General features: G+C 41.2%; 1 long non-coding RNA gene across 1 annotated transcript; it reads right to left on the bottom strand.

Annotated features, from left to right (window-relative positions):
• Nucleotides 1-3,272: 3,272 nt before the first annotated feature.
• Nucleotides 3,273-5,287, bottom strand: LOC140949817 (uncharacterized). The gene is made up of 4 exons (XR_012167122.1): nucleotides 5,236-5,287; nucleotides 5,061-5,151; nucleotides 4,232-4,364; nucleotides 3,273-3,499 (listed from the first exon to the last, which is right to left on the bottom strand). It is a non-coding gene; the product is annotated as an uncharacterized lncRNA (long non-coding RNA).
• Nucleotides 5,288-17,189: the final 11,902 nt, after the last annotated feature.

The following is a 17,189-nucleotide window of genomic DNA, read 5'->3' as shown; positions in this document are numbered from 1 at the left end:
CGATAAACACAATCAAATGTTAACTTGGTAATGATAAAGGTAGCCATTAAATGAAGATGTTTTTGAAGCTAGCGTATTGTGCTTTTTCATCGTCTCCTTCAAAAGATGCTACGATGAGTAACTTTTGGGGTTTTTGTTCGATTTTGGTTGAAGTTTAAACCTTTTGAGGAGTCTTTTCCCTTCCAAAACGTGATTGCAAATCTCTCTCTGTGTGTAGCTAACTAGCTGTGTGTGTGGGTACATAAATTGAATAAAGACGTCTCTCAAGTTATCATTGGCACTTTTTTTTTCAGTGCCTTTTTCAAAAGATGGTAGGATGAGTAGTAGTTACTGGTAGTTAGTGGTAGTTACTAGCGGAGCTCCACACGTGCGGATAGCGCGCTTGAGCGGAGCCCCATAGCTAAATAAATACGGAAACCTATGGGTCCGAGAAAATTTGGTTATGACGTCAGCGTATGCCCGAAAGACCGTCCGTACAGACTCTGGGAGAGGGGAAGGGAGTACGGAGTCAGCCCAACTAGGGGAGGAGTATATGTTTGCTAGTGCTACATTTTTTTCGGCGGGAAACTTCCTGGTAGTTACTGGTAGTTACTAGTGGTTACTAATAGCTACTGGTAGTTATTAGCAGTTGGTGGTAACCACTGGTAGTTACTAGTAGTTACTAGAGGTTGGTGGTAGTTACTGCCAGTTACTAGTAGTTACTGGTAGTTACTCTGGGTAGTTACTTGTAGGTACTGGTGGTAATAAGTAGGTAATACAGTCGAACTTCTCAGTACGGACACCTCTCTATTACGGACAGTTTCAATGCCCCGACAAAATTCTCATTTATTTTCTTTAAAAAACCTCTATAATACGGACTCTCTCTAATATGGACAACGGACACTAGATCTCGGCCACAGAGAGTAAATTCATATAAACGTAACCTCTTTAATTACGACAACGCGGTGATCAGGTGAATCCCGACTGCCCATCAGGTGAATCCGCACAGGGTGAATCCCGTGTAGTCTGGCTGTTGAGCTATGCAAAGTGATATAAAGCCCAGCCGCTATACTGCCAAACAACAATTTGCTAGAGGTGAACAGAGGAACATTTTGATTTTTGAAGGCTTCAATAACCACAGATAGCACAAAGATCTTTTCTATTACATTTTGTTCTCTAGTGACTGTTTACTGCACCTGCAAGATAGCGAAAGACGCTTTCAGGATTGTGCTTTACGTTACAACTTTTTACATGCAGCATTGCGCTGTAGCTTGTTTCGTTTTGCGCGCGAATGGGGCGAGTCAAGAAGCACCTGCCCATACCCTACCGGTTGCGACCTGAATAGATACCTTACGCGCTGGACACCCATGTTTATTACACAACGCTATACTCTATACCGCGCTTTTCAAAATTTATGCGAATTTATTGGGCACATTTTTGAGAAAAATGGGGAAATCAGAGTAAGGAAAAGAGTTGAATACAGGGTTTAGCACCGAAGTACAGTGTTCAGGGTTAAGCACTGTTTTAAAAACGGATAGCTTTCAATAATGTAGTGATCAATGCCATGTAAAGTACGTTGAAGTTAACCGGTGTCGGCCCTTGACGGTGTAGTAGATACGGAAGTGGATTATACATCCAAAAACGCGGGTTTAAGACCACATACTAACTACCGTTTTCTTCTGTTTTCTTTCTTCTCTTATTGACTACTTTAAGCTATGACTCCTATCATGTATTTTGAGTGAATTTGGGGTTTTCCGTTACCGTCACTATTTCCAGGGGCACCCAATGGATATGTTCCTCATGCTGGCTGGGAGATTTGGAAGAATTGATGTCCTTGGAAGGAAAGGTTTCCTTGGAAATAGAAAATTCAGGTAGTCTGAGGAGATTTGATGTCTAGATTACTGTTATTAGTGTTATTTGTCAGAAACCTCCCTCCCCCCAACTGCCCAACTGAAGGGCTGAACTTCGCCCCTAAGGCCACACCCAAAGTGGCCAGTAATGTCTGGACGTACGTTTGCTGGGAAACTTCCCAGTAAGTCAGGTTGCAGGTTGTAGGTGCTCCTTGCTGGCTGGGAACTCTTCCATCAGTCTTGCTGGGAGTGAGGAACAGATAAATTTTCCCAGCAATCTCCCAAAATTCATTTGATTTCATTTCCGCAGTTCAGATATGATTTATTTCTTATATCATTAACATTATTATTATTTACATTTTCGCGTCGTTTGACTTCAGAGGCCCGTTTGTCAAAAGTTCCGATAACCTTTCGGGCCCGAAAAGTTGTTTTATGTTAGCATTCAAGATCAGAGTTTCAATAATTCTGAATTGACACAATATCGAAACTATCAATTGTCGAAGCAAAATTGATCGGTTTAAATTTGTGAGCTAGGAACTGTGGTACTGTTCAGCTGCTTTTGATTTCAAAATTTGCCTTCGCACCTGAAAAGTTACCGGGCCTTTCGAGAAACGGGCTCCAGGGTTGCAAAATACTAAAACTTATGATGACATCAAAATAAGGCGAAAACGGCTCGGCTGTGTCATTTTTCCGTCAAAGCTCAGCCGCAATTATAGCTACGACTAACGTATTGTCAGTCATCTTTTCTCAAACTTGGTGCTCTTCAAGGTAGCAAAGCATGATCGTTTTTTGGTCACTTTTCGACAACAGACGAGTTAAACTTTAAAAAGTTACCCAATTTTTTTCAAGTTGTAATCCGTTTATATCATGGGCATCAACAAACTTTTATGGTTGAGGTAAAGTAACAGGATCATTTAAAATAAAACTGAACCCTTATTTTTGGGGAATTCTTTAATTCCTGCTCACTTAAGTACAAAATTTTAAAAATCACCGTCCACTCTAAAGACTCTCTTTTGCAGTCCCCTCCCACCTAAGATGAACTCAGCCCTCCAACATGAACCTCTTCCCCTCTACAACATGCGATTGACCTGCACGCATCCAAACTTCTTATTTCATTGGTCCTTATAACCTGCACTACCTATTGTTTTCAGGGATAGGGGCATTGTTATGTCACCATCCCTATTGTTTTCCCAGGTCGGTCCCCAAGATGAACCTTCCCCTTCCAACATCAACTTCCCTCTCCAACATGAACCTCCCCCCTCGAACATAAACCATCCCCTGACCAAAAAACGTAAATCGACGCAGTCCCCAATATGTAATATGGGTGTGGCTCAGGACATTGTACAAAGTCTTACATGACGTACGCGAAATGATCGTCTCAGTGATAAAATACTTACAAAAATGTCTTGTCAACATTTTTAAAATATGTTTTGACTTGGAGACACTGAAACCAGCCTTGGAAATTAAGAATTATTAAACTCTATTTTATTTCCTTTCTTGGTATATAACACCATCCATCTGTGCAAAATTTTACAAGAGTTCGGTGATAAAACCAGCAGGCATTTGACGAAATCTTTCAGCAGCTCCTGATGGTTGTGTCTTGATGGGGATCAATTTGGGCGATGTCTCAAATGCTAACTGTGCTAACTCGACTGCATTATTTTAAGGTGCTAAAGGGAGGAAAAGAGAAGAAGAAGTCAGTGGCAACAACAAACTTATATCTTATAGAGCGATTTTCGTATGACCTTGAAAAATAGTTTCGGTAAGTGTTCGTTACATGTTTTATCAGCCAATGGATGAAAAGATCAAAACATGACCTCTTCGTTTTCTTGACAAAGAAAACCCTAATATGGAGAAGGCATTGTTCAGTTGGCCAATCGTGTTGCAGTATGACGTCAAAGCGAAGCATCGAATGATTTCTAGAAAGTCCTTGGGTATGAAGTTTTTTCGCCCGAGCGTTTGCTTAGCCAACCAAAAGCCACGTGCATTTGTATCTGTTTCATAAACCAATCAAATTGCTCCATTTCCGTTCGTTTGTTGTTTCTGTCTGGTTCGCGCGTTTTCATTTCAAGGTCATACGAAAATCGCTCTATTTCATGTCAGTAACAAACTCTTTTTTCAAGCCCTAACTTACTTTCACCTTAAAACTACCAGCAGCGATAAAGACCTTAACAAGCCCGGTTCTTTGTCATAACAGCAAATTTCAGGACAATTGCAGAAGACGTCATCTTACTGCAACTACCACAATCCTTCAGTTTGTTGTTCTCCTGTGTAAACTACTTACTTACTTACTTAATTATGGACACACCAATTTTTTTTCTTGGGGCGGGGGGGGGAGTAAACTACGTGCATTATGGTCTATGTGAAAATGGCGAATAGCTGAATACAGCAGGATACCTTACAATGTTTTGGTATTCTTTAAACAGCTTCATTATCACCGACTGTCACTTCGTGAACCGCTTCCCTGAACAAATATCTTATTTGCAGCATCTTTTCCTCGTTACAACACGGATCGTAAAATCCACTTAAATCACTCTGAAAGAGACAAACAAAACATCGAAAACAGGTGTTACAGAAAAGACTTTCAGTTCAATTAATTATATTAGCCAATCACATCAAACAAAGAAAATACGTTAGGCCAATTAGAGGTTACAGAAAAAAAAAACAATGAAAAAACCTTTGGGATCTGGCTGAATCTATGAAAAACGCAGGAAACGTGGGAACAAGCCATGATTAGTTCTAGTTTGATCTAATTGGCTTGAAAAGTGACACGATTTGGCACGACCAATCATAAAGTGGAGAGGTGCCAAAAATAACAAATAAAAGAGTGCTTTAAAATTTATAAACTTGCCAAGTTTGAAAGTAGTAGGTTGAAGGCGAGCATTGATATAACTCCCTAAAGTTCCGAAATTTCACAGCCCTCATACAAACCCATCATACAAACATTTGTAAAATTTTACGACTCTGCCGAGCTACAAGTATATCTTGGTTCTATTCTGACAAATCACTCTCAAACTTGGCAATTTTACTTTTTAGGTTTCCTTTTTCAGCGGTGGCGACGGATTTTCGCTAACTAGGCCATGTAAAAAATTTTCACAAAACCGTGAAAGGCTCTATTGTCACACCTTGCGACTGTCTAATCATAGCGCGTAACTTTCTCGACCAATCAGAAACAATCAAAACCGTGACGTTTAGCATAAACTTTCCCGCGCTGGGCGACGGCTTTCGCACCTTTGAAGACTCAGTGAGGAAGAGTCGTGAATCTTTAACTTGAACCGTAATACCGATCACTTTACTGGGACCTCGACGAGCGTCCTGTGAACTTTAAGTACAAAAAAGAAAAAGTTTGTAAGAGTTTTAAGATGCAATACGATACAGTCCGTGAATCGTTGGTTTTGTGTCTTACCTTTCTCCCATGGATACTAAATGACCATACCATGCATTCACTACGATTAAGCCTAAAAAGCAACAAACAGACTTCAGGTTTACTCAACAGGGTCGTAAGCACGATAAAGACAAAATAGCTATTAGATTTCTTAAAAAAATTTATTAACTCTTCAGATTCATGCTCAACCATAGACCAAAACATTCCACTTCTAAAAAATTAGCAATGGAAAGATGCAGTGATCAGACAACGAAAGGAAAAAAGAAAATTAATATTATAGGAAACCAAAGGTTTGTGAAATGCAAGTAATAATCTATCCTGAGAAAACAGCAGACATTTCGCGACCCTACCACTAGTTTTCCCGCGAAATGACGTCTGAGAAACAAGTGCAGAAATTCCATGCTAATGACGCGTCTCTACCCGGATCTATAGTGTTTCTGATTGGTCGTGCTTCGAGGGAAATTTGCTTCAGCCAATCAGAAACACTACCGAGAAATGGATAGTGATGCGTCATCAGTATGGAATTTCTGCGTTTGTATCTCAGACGTCATTTCACGGAGAAAGTAGTTGTGGCGTCGCTAAATGTCGGCTCTTTTCTTAGCCTAGTTTTATTTACCACACCAAAACTAGCTCACGTGTGATGAAAACTCAGCTATGGTCAGACATACATAACAGGCTTTAAGTGACCATTAACTATAAATCTTTGACGATGAATTTAAATACTGGGGGCAGGGAAGCGCTTAAATCTAGGGGTAAGGGGACTAGGAAGAAGCCCTCCTGGGGAAGACAAGAATCGAGTGGTACCAGGGGTAGCCACCCTGGACAGGAGTCCTGATCAGTCTCCGGGGGTGAGGCCCATATCCCCCAGTCACTAGGAACTAGGGCTGGCCCTCCTGGGTGGAGTACAGACCAGGTGGAACTAGGGATCACCCTGGAGTGGATAATAAACACAGGGTACCCTCCAGCGTCAGTGACTGATATCTTGGAGACTGGGTAGATCTAAGAGAAATACATAATGTACGGACCCGTGAAACGATTGAAGAACAATACATACTTTATAGTGCCCTTAAATTCCTTGTCCTTCTCTATTTTTCTTGTCTATGAACCTTATACAAACGAAGTTGGAATTCCAAGCTATAACTGAAAAAGAAAAAGAAAAAAAGAAATACAAAAATATCATGATTAGATTGCAAACCAGTAAAACCAAGTACAGCTGGTAAAATAATGCATTATTATCGTGTAATTATACAGAAATAACTCAAATATGACAAGCTAAATAAATCTGAATTCAAGTGGTTGAAATTCCCCCATTCTGAATAAAAATGTTTGGAGTTAAAACATTTTGAATTGAAATGTTTAGATTGACGACATTCGGAATTCAAATGTTTGGAGTTAGGACATTCGGTAGTCAAACCTTTGGAGTGATGACATTCGGAATTCAAATGTTTAGAGTGATGACATTCGGTATTCAAATGTTTGGAGTGACGACATTCGGTAGTCAAACGTTTGGAGTGATGACATTCGGAATTCAAATGTTTGGAGTAATGACATTCGGCAGTCAAATGTTTGGAGTAATGACTTTCGGAATTCAAATGTATGTAGAGAGGTTTTTCTCTGGGTACTCCAGCTTTCCCTCTCCCAGAAAACCAACATTTCCAAGTTCCAATTCGCCAAGTAATCAGGTAGACGAAGAACTACTTTGTGGACGTGCTACCTCCAGATCATTATTTTCTTTTTTATTCAAATATTTGGAGTGACGACATTCGGTATTCAAATGGTTGGAGTGACGACATTCGGTATTCAAATGTTTGTAGTGATGACATTCGGTATTCAATTGTTTGGAGTGACGACATTCGGTATTGAAATGTTCCAAGTGATGACATTCGGAATTCAAATGTTGCAAGTGATGACATTCGGTATTCAAATGTTTGTAATAATGACATTCGGAATTCAAATGTTTGGAGCGATGACATTGGTATTCAAATGCTTGTAGTGATGACATTCGGTATTCAAATGTTTGGAGTGACGACAGAATCAAACGTTTGGAGGGTCAGGTCAGGTGTGCCTTGCCTGCTACCGGTTAACCATGTAACTCGGTACAACCTGCGTCATAGGCTTCGGCCTGGATAAAAAGGGTAAAATTGGGTATCCTGACAGAAAGATACAAGATCTCTCTTAAGGTCTATGTCTGAAAGGAAAACATCCGAATTCCAATGCTTATAAGGATAGGGCCAGAATTCCAGTATTTCGAAGGATAAGATCAGAATTCAAATGTTTGGAGGGATAAGATCAGAATTACAATCTTTAAAAAGGACAGGGAAAGAATTCTAATGTTTGGAAGGATAATATAAGAATTGAAATTTCTGGAGGGTTTAGATCAGAATGCTAATGTTTGCAAGGATAAGATCAGAAATCCAATGTTCGAAAGGGTAAGGTCAGAATTCCAACGTATATAAATATAGGCACAGAATTCCGATGTTTGAAAGGATACGGCCGGAATGCCAATGTTTAAAAGCAAAGAGCCGGAATTTTAATGTTAACAAAAATAGGGCCAGAATTCAAATGTTCGAAAGGATAGGTCCCGAATACCAATGTTTAAAAGGAATGGATTGGAATTCAAATCTTTGAAAGGATAGGGCCAGAATTCCAATGTTTGAAAAGAGAGTGCAGGAATTCCAATGTCCAAAAGGATGGGGCCGGAATTCCATGCAATGTTTTAAAGGATAGGACTACAATTCCAATGTTTGAAAGGATAGGGCAGAATATCCAGTGTTCAAAGGGAAAGGGCAAGAATTCCAATGTTTGAATGGATAGCGATGGAATTCCAGTGTTTACAAAAATAAGGCCAGAATTACAAAGTTTCAAAGGATAGGGCCGGAATTCCAATGTTTATAAAAAAATATGCCCAGAATTCCAATGTTAATAAAAATAGGGTCAGAATTCGAATACACGAATTAAAAACGATTATCAAAATAGGGCCAGAAGTCCAATGTTTGAAAGAAGAGGGCCAAAATTCCAGTGTTTGAAAGAAAAGGGCCGGAATACCAATGTTAGAAAGAGGAAAGTGGTGAAAACCAATAATTGAAAGGAATGAATTGCAATTGAAATGTTTCAAAGGATAGGACCCGAATACCAAGGTAAAAAAACGATCAGACCGGAATAACAATATTAGAAAGGATAGAGCTGGAATAAAAATGTTACAAATGATACAGACGGAATTCCAGTGTTTGAAAAGATAAGGTAGGAATTCCAATGGTTAAAAAGATAGGGCCGCAATTCCACTGTTAAAAAGGATAGGGCAGGAATTCCAATGGTTAAAAGGATAGCGCCGGAATTCCAATGTAAGAAAGAATAGGGCCGGAATTCCAGTGTCAGAAAGGATAGGGCCAGAATTCCAATGTAAGAAAGGATAGGGCCTGAATTCCAAAGTTAGAAAGGATTGGGCCGGAATTCCAATGTTAGAAAGGATAGGGCCAGAATTCCAGTGTAAGAAAGGATAGGGCCGGAATTCCAATGTTAGAAAGTATAGGGCCGGAATTCTAATGTAAGAAAGAATAGGGCCGGAATTCAAGTGTTTAAAAGGATAGGGCCGGAATTCTAATGTTAGAAAGGATAGGGCCGGAATTCCATTGTTAAAGAGGATAGGGCCGAAATTCCAGTGTTTGAAAGGATAGGGCCGGAATTGCAATGTTACAGAGAATAGGGCCGGAATTCCAATGTAAGAAAGAATAGGGCCGAAATTCCATTCTTTGAAAGGATAGGGCCGGCATTCCAATGTTAAAAACGATAGAGACGGATTTTCCAAAGTTAAAAAGGATAGGGCCGGAATTCCAGTGTTTGAAAGGATAGGGCCTGAATTCCAGTGTTTGAAAGGATAGGGCCAGAATTCCAATGTTTGAAAGGATAGGGCCGGAATTCCAGTGTTTGAAATAATAGGGCCTGAACTCCAATGTTAAAAATGATAGGGCCGGAATTCCAATGTTTGAAAGAATAAGGCCTGAATTCCAGTGTGTGAAATAATAGGGCCGGAATTTTAATGTTAGAAACGTTAGGGCACGAATTCCAATCCTTGAGAGGATAGGGCCTGAACTTCAATGTTAAAAAGGATAGGGCCGGAATTCCAGTGTTAGAAAGGAGAGGGCCTGAATTCCAATGTTAAAAATGATAGGGCCGGAATTCCAGTGTTTAAAAGATTAGGGCTGGAATTCCAGTGTTAGAAAGGAAAGGGCAGGAATTCCAGTGTTAGAAAGGATAGGGGCGGATGTCCAGTGGTAGAAAGGATAGGGGCGGAATTGGAATGTTAAAAAGGATAGGGCCGGAATTCCACTGTTTGAAAGGATATGGCCTGAATTCCAATGTTAAAAAGGATAGGGCTGGAATTCCACTGTTTGAAAGGATAGGGCTAGAATTCCAATGTTAAAAATGGTAGGGCCGGAAACCCACTGTTTGAAAGGATAGGGCCGGAATTCCAGTGTTAGAAATAATAGGACCGGAATTCCAGTGTTTGAAACGACAGGGCCGGAATTCCAGTGTTACAAAGAATAGGGCCGGAATTCCAATGTTAAAGCGTAGGGCCGGAATTTCAGTGGTTGAAAGGATAGGGCCGGAATTGCAGTGTTTGTAAGGATAGGGCTAAAATTCCAATGTTACAAAGAATAAGGCAGGAATTCCAGTGTTTCAAAGGATAGGGCCGGAATTGCAGTTTTTGAAAGGATAGGGCTAGAATTCCAATGTTAAAAACAATAGGGCCGGAATTCCAATGTTAAAAAAAAATAGGGCCGAAATTCCAGAGTTTGAAAGGATAAGGCCAGAATTCCAATGTTAGAAAGGACAGGGCCGGAATTGCAGTGTTTGAAAGGATAGGGCTAGAATTCCAACGTTACAAAGCATAGGGCCGAAATTCCAATGTTAGAAAGGATAGGGTCGGAATTCCAGTGTTTGAAAGGATAGGGCCTGAATTGCAATGTTAAAAAGGATAGGGCAGGATTACGAAAGTTAAAAAGGATAGGGCCGGAATTCCAAGGGTCGAAAGGATAGGGCCGGAACTCCAGTGATAGAAAGGATAGGGCCAGAATTCCATTGTTTGAAAGGATGGAGCCGGAATTCCAGTGTTAAAAAGGGATAGAGCTGGATTTTCCAAAGTTAAAAAGGATAGGGCCGGAATTCCAGTGTTTGAAAGGATAGAGCCGGAAATCCTATGTTAAAAAGGATAGGGCCGGAATTCCACTGTTAAAAAGGATAGAGCCGGATTTTCCAAAGTTAAAAAGGATAGGGCTGGAAGTCCAGTGTTTGAAAGCATAAGGCCGGAATTCCAATGTTAAAAGGGATAGAACCGGAATTCCAATGTTAGAAATGATAGGGCCTGAATTCCAGTGTTTAAACGGATAGGGAAATATATACAGTGTTTGAAAGGATAAGGCCGGAATTTCCACGTTAACAGGGATAGGGCCGGAATTCCAGTGTTTGAAAGGAAAAGGCCGGAATTACAATATTAAAAAGAATAGGACCGGAATTCCACTGTTTGAAAGGATAGGGCCGGAATTCCAATGTTAGAAATGATAGGGCCGGAATCCCAATGTTGAAAACGATAGGGCCGGATTTCCAAAGTTAAAAAGGATAGGGTCGAAATTCCAGTGTTTGAAAGGATACACCCAGAATTCCAATGTTAAAAATGATAGGGCCGGAATTCCACTGTTTGAAAGGATAGCGCCGGAATTCCAATGTTAGAAAGCATAGGGCCGGAATTCCAGTGTTTGAAAGGATAGGGCCGGGATTTCAGTGTTACAAAGAGTAGGGCCGCAATTCCAATGTTAAAAAGGGTAGGGCCGGAATTCCAGTGGTTAAAGGATAGGGCCGGAATTGCAGTGTTTGAAAGGATAGGGCTAGAATTCCAATGTTAAAAACAATAGGGCCGGAATTCCAGTGTTAGAAAGGATAGGGCCGGAATTCCAATGTTACAAAGGATAAGGCCGGAATTGCAGTGTTTGAAAGGATAGGGCTAGAATTCCAATGTTACAAAGAATAGGGCCCGAATTCCAATGTTAAAAAAGATAGGGCCGGAATTCCAGTGTTTGAAAGGATAGGGCTAGAATTCGAATGTTACAAAGAATAGGGCCGGAATTCCAATGTTAAAAAAGATAGGGCCGGAATTCCAGTGTTTGAAAGGATAGGGCAGGAATTCCAATGTTAAAAAGGATAGGGCCGGAATTCCAGTGTTACAAAGAATAGGGCCGGAATTCCAATGTTAAAAAGGATAGGGCCGGAATTCCAGTGGTTGAAAGGATAGGGCCGGAATTGCAGTGTTTGAAAGGATAGGGCTAGAATTCCAATGTTACAAACAATAGGGCCGGAATTCCAGTGTTAGAAAGGATAGGGTCGGAATTCCAATGTTAGAAAGGATAGGGTCGGAATTCCAATGTTAGAAAGGATAGGGCCGGACTTCTAGTGTTTGAAAGGATAGGGCCGGAATTGCAATGTTAAAAAGGACAGGGCCGGATTACGAAAGCTAAAAAAGGTTAGGGCAGGATAACGAAAGTTAAAAAGGATAGGGCCGGAATTCCAAGGGTCGAAAGGATAGGGCCAGGACTCCAGTGATAGAAAGGATAGGGCCAGAATTCCATTGTTTGAAAGGATAGAGCCGGAATTCCAGTGTTAAAAAAGGATAGAGCCGGATGTTTCAAAGTTAAAAAGGATAGGGCCGAAATTCCAGTGTTTGAAAGGATAGGGCCAGAATTCCAATGTTAAAAAGGATAGGGCCGGAATTCCACTGTTAAAAAGGATAGAGCCGGATTTTCCAAAGTTAAAAAAAATAGGGCCGGAATTCCAGTTATTGAAAGGATAGGGCCTGAATTCCAATGTTAAAAAGGATAGGGCCGTTATTCCAGTGTTTCAAAGGATAGGGCCTGAATTCCAATGTTAAAAAGGATAAGGCCGGAATTCCAATGTTGAAAAGGATAGAACCGGAATTCCAATGTAGAAATGATAGGGCCTGAATTCCAGTGTTAAAACGGATAGGGAAAGATATCCAGTGTTTGAAAGGATAAGGCCGGAATTCCAATGTTAAAAAGGATAGCACCGGAATTCCAACGTTAGAAATGATAAGGCCTGAATTCCAGTGTTAAAACGGATAGGGAAATATATACAGTGTTTGAAAGGATAAGGCCGGAATTTCAATGTTAACAAGGATAGGGCCGGAATTCCAGTGTTTGAAAGGATAAGGCCGGAATTCCAATATTAAAAAGAATAGGGCCGGAATTCCATTGTTTGAAACGATAGGGCCGGAATTTCAATGTTAAAAAGGATAGAACCGGAATTCCAATGTTAGAAATGATAGGGCCTGAATTCCAGTGTTTAAACGGATAGGGAAATATATACAGTGTTTGAAAGGATAAGGCCGGAATTTCAACGTTAACAGGGATAGGGCCGGAATTCCAGTGTTTGAAAGGAAAAGGCCGGAATTACAATATTAAAAAGAATAGGACCGGAATTCCACTGTTTGAAAGGATAGGGCCGGAATTCCAGTGTTTGAAAGGATAGGGCCTGAATCCCAGTGGTTAAAAGGATAGGGCCGGAATTCCAGTGTTTGAAAGGATAGGGTCTGAATTCCAATGTTAAAAAATGATAGGGCCGGAATTCCAGTGTTTGAAAGGATAGGGCCTGAATCCCAGTGGTTAAAAGGATAGGACCGGAATTCCAGTGTTTGAAAGGATAGGGTCTGAATTCCAATGTTAAAAATGATAGGGCCGGAATTCCAGTGTTTGAAAGGATAGGGCCTGAATCCCAGTGGCTAAAAGGATAGGACCGGAATTCCAGTGTTTGAAAGGCTAGGGCCAGAATTGCAATGTTTGAAAGGATAGGGCCGGAATTCCAGTGTTTGAAAGGATAGGGTCTGAATTCCAATGTTAAAAATGATAGGGCCGGAATTCCAGTGTTTGAAAGGATAGGGCCTGAATTCCAATGTTAAAAAGGATTGGGCCGGAATTCCAGCGTTCGAATGGATAGGGCCTGAATTCCAACGTTAAAAATGATAGGGCCGGAATTCCAGTGTTCTGAAAGGATAGGGCCTGAATTCCAATGTTAAAAAGGATAGGGCGGGAATTCCAGTGTTCGAAAGGATAGGGCCTGAATTCCAATGTTAAAAAGGATAGGGCCGGAATTCCAGTGTTTGAAAGGATAGGGCCTGAATTCCAGTGTTTGAAAGGATAGGGCCTGAATTCCAATGTTAAAAAGGATTGGGCCGGAATTCCAATGTTAGAAAGGATAGGGCCTCAATTCCAATGTTAAAAAGGATAGGGCCGGAATTCCAGTGTTCGAAAGGATAGGGCCTGAATTCCAATATTAAAAAGGATAGGGCCGGAATTCCAGTGTTCGAAAGGATAGGGCCTGAATTCCAATGTTAAAAAGGATAGGGCCGGAATTCCAGTGTTTTGAAAGGATAGGGCCTGAATTCCAATGTTAAAAAGAATAGGGCGGGAATTCCAGTGTTCGAAAGGATAGGGCCTGAATTCCAATGTTATAAAGGATAGGGCCGGAATTCCAGTGTTTGAAAGGATAGGGCCTGAATTCCAATTTTAAACAGGATAGGGCCGGAATTCCAATGTTAGAAAGGATAGGGCCTGAATTCCATGCAATGTTAAAAAGGATAGGGCCGGAATTCCAGTGTTCGAAAGGATAGGGCCTGAATTCCAATGTTAAAAAGGATAGGGCCGGAATTCCATTGTTGAAAGGATAGGGCCTGAATTCCAATGTTAAAAAGGATAGGGCCGGAATGCCAGTGTTTTGAAAGGATAGGGCCTGAATACCAATGTTAAAAAGGATAGGGCCGGAATTTCAGTGTTCGAAAGGATAGGGCCTGAATTCCAATGTTAAAAAAGATAGGGCCGGAATTCCAGTGTTTGAAAGGATAGGGCCTGAATTCCAGTGTTTGAAAGGATAGGGCCTGAATTCCAATGTTAAAAAGGATAGGGAAATATATACAGTGTTTGAAAGGATAAGGCCGGAATTCCAATGTTAGAAAGGATAGGGCCTGAATTCCAATGTTACAAAGAATAGGGCCGGAATTCCAATGTAAGAAAGAATAGGGCCGGATAACCAAAGTTAAAAAGGATAGGGCAGGATTACGAAAGTTAAAAAGGATAGGGCCGGAATTCCAAGGGTCGAAAGGATAGGGCCAGGACTCCAGTGATAGAAAGGATAGGGCCAGAATTCCATTGTTTGAAAGGATAGAGCCGGAATTCCAGTGTTAAAAAAGGATAGAGCCGGATTTTCCAAAGTTAAAAAGGATAGGGCCTGAATGCCAGTGTTTGAAAGGATAGGGCCTGAATTCCAATGTTAAAAAGGATAGGGCCGGAATTCCAGTGTTTGAAAGGATAGGGCCGGAATTCCAGTGTTTGAAAGGATAGGGCCGGAATTCCAACGTTTGAAATGATAGGGCCAGAATTCGAATATTTATAGAAATAGGGCCAAAACGCGAATTTACATAAAAATAGGGCCTGAATTCCAATGCTTGAAAGGATAGGACAGGAATTCCAATGTTTGAAAGCATAGGGCCGGAATTCCAATGTTTGAAAGGAAAGGGGCGTAACACCAATGTTTTAAAGAGGATGATGGTGGAATACCAATGTTTGAAAGGATAGGGCCGGAGATCAGTGTTGATAAATAGGGCCAGAATTCCAATGTTTAAAAGGATGGGGCTGGAATTCCAATGTTGGAAAGGATAGGGCCGGATTTCCAACAAAAGAAAGGTAGGGCCGGAATTCCAATGCTCAAAAGAATAGGCGGGAATTCCAACGTTTGAAAGGATAAGGCCGGAATTTTACAATGTTCGGAAGGGCAGCGCGGGAATTCTTATTTTCAAAAGGATAGGGCGGGAATTGCAATGTTTATAAAAATAGGGCAAGAATTCCAATGTTCCAAGAATTCCAACCACATCTGAGCGATGCGGCAGGGATGTGCACTCTACATGGCCTGAACTGAAAGCATCTTGAGACTCATAACAGTTCGGGTAATCAAGATGTAAGACAATTACCGCTTGGCCAAGGATTGGGTGGTCAGCGCATAGAATTACATCCCCACTACCCAATGGTGTGAATGAAAAGATTAATGAGCTGGAATGAAAAGCTGAAACCACCCTTTAATGGGCAGTGCCGTAATGATGTGGTATGCTTTGCTTGCCGCGAACCTGGCGATCTCACTTGAAACGGCCCACACAAACAAAGGGGAAACAGAGCTTTGGGCCTGCCGAAGGGCCAGGCAGTTCCTCTCATTCTTGAAGCAGTTGCCCAAGCATCAGCAATCGCCAATAATGAGGTAACCAACCCTGCTTTTGTTAATAACAATACTGTCAGCAACAACAGACTCTCGAATCTATGTCACAGGAATTGTGAATCATAGTGTGAATTGTATATTGCTAGACACTAGTGAAACTGGCAGTGTCTTGAATGAGGGAACATGGAGGAAGAGTGGATTTGAATCAAAAGTGAGGCTAGTAACCGGGACTCTGACTATAGCAAATGGAAATAAATTAACAGTTCTGAAAGAAACGGAAGTTAGCTTTCCTTTAGAAGTATTCATTGTTTGTACAGGGCCAATCCCACGACCTCATACTTGGCTCAGACTTTTTTCAGCACTTTAAATTTCAGACTCACTATGACACCACAACTTTCAATCAGATCTTACAAGGTTACACCTGGTGTTTGTAGAAATTTCTTGTGTAATTTGTGTGGAAGCCGCAACTGAACAAATAATAGACGACAAATTGGGGAATGGATTTGATCATAATACTGGTACTTCGGGGATCTTAGGGGAGAAAAGGGAACTGAGAGGCAAATCTGAAATCAACTTAGCCCGTACCTTAATAATTCCAAGAGATGGACTAACTCTAGTTCGAGTTGCTAACTTCTTAAACAGGCCCATGAGACTACAGGCAGATGTTCCTGTTGCCGATAGCACCCTGTCAGTAGTGGGGTGGCCATTTGTTTCACTGCAACCAAAGCCAGATTTCGCCAATTTCCCGCAGTCATCATGTTCAGTTAAAAACAAACCAGTGGCCAAAGGGGAGAAGCCAAAGGAGGATGAAAAGGGAAGTCCAGATTGCCAGGTGACCTAGAAGGGCTTTCGGGAGTCTAAAGAGAATAGTGTTTGTCCCTGGTAATGCACTGGGAGGTCATCTTTGCAAATGACAGCTCTGATTTACGAAATCCACACAAGTGATTGCAAGCCCGTGAAACTACTATACTATATCTACATTGAATACTGTACACTTAACCAGTTGACAAAGAAGAATACCATACCACTACATCAGACAGATGATGTGTTAGAGCCTTTGGGTGGGGTTCAGTGCGTGCCTCTGGGAACTGGCAGATGCAAGTGAAATAAGAGGATAGGCCTAAGACTACCTTCTCAACTCATAACGTTCAATTCCAGAGGAGAGTTATGCCTTTTGGATCGACAAACAGACCCGCTAGCTTGATTTGTTTTATTAATTTTCTTTTATTTGGTGCTCATTGGCCTTAACTGGACACACTGTCTAGTATATTTCGATGATATTATCATCAGGGCGCCCATCTTTGAAGACCACATCCACTGCCTGCGGTTAGTGTTTGATCATACAAGGACTGCTGGTTTGGAAACTGAAGCCTACCAAGTGTCACTTCCTTAGAAGAGAACTTACTTTCCTCAACATGTTGTGTCATCTGACAGAATAAAGACTGATCCTGTGTAAGTCAAAGCCGACAAAACATGGCCGCTACTACTGAATGTGAAGAGCTTCAAAACTTGCTTGGCCCTGCTGCTTATAACAGACACTTCATCACTGGATTTTCCTTTATTGCTGAGCGCCTTTTCAATCTGTGTACAAAAAATGTACTGTTTTGTTGGCAACAGGGACAATGAACTGTATTTAAGAAGTTGAAAGATCATCTGGTAAGAACGCCAGGACAGGCTTGTCCCAATTTCAGTCCTGCAATACCTCTCCC

This window comes from Porites lutea, chromosome 10 (genome assembly GCF_958299795.1).
Source record: "Porites lutea chromosome 10, jaPorLute2.1, whole genome shotgun sequence".
Lineage (NCBI taxonomy): Eukaryota > Metazoa > Cnidaria > Anthozoa > Scleractinia > Poritidae > Porites > Porites lutea.
Note: the sequence above shows the minus strand (reverse complement) of the source record. Positions and strands in the feature narration are given on the sequence as shown.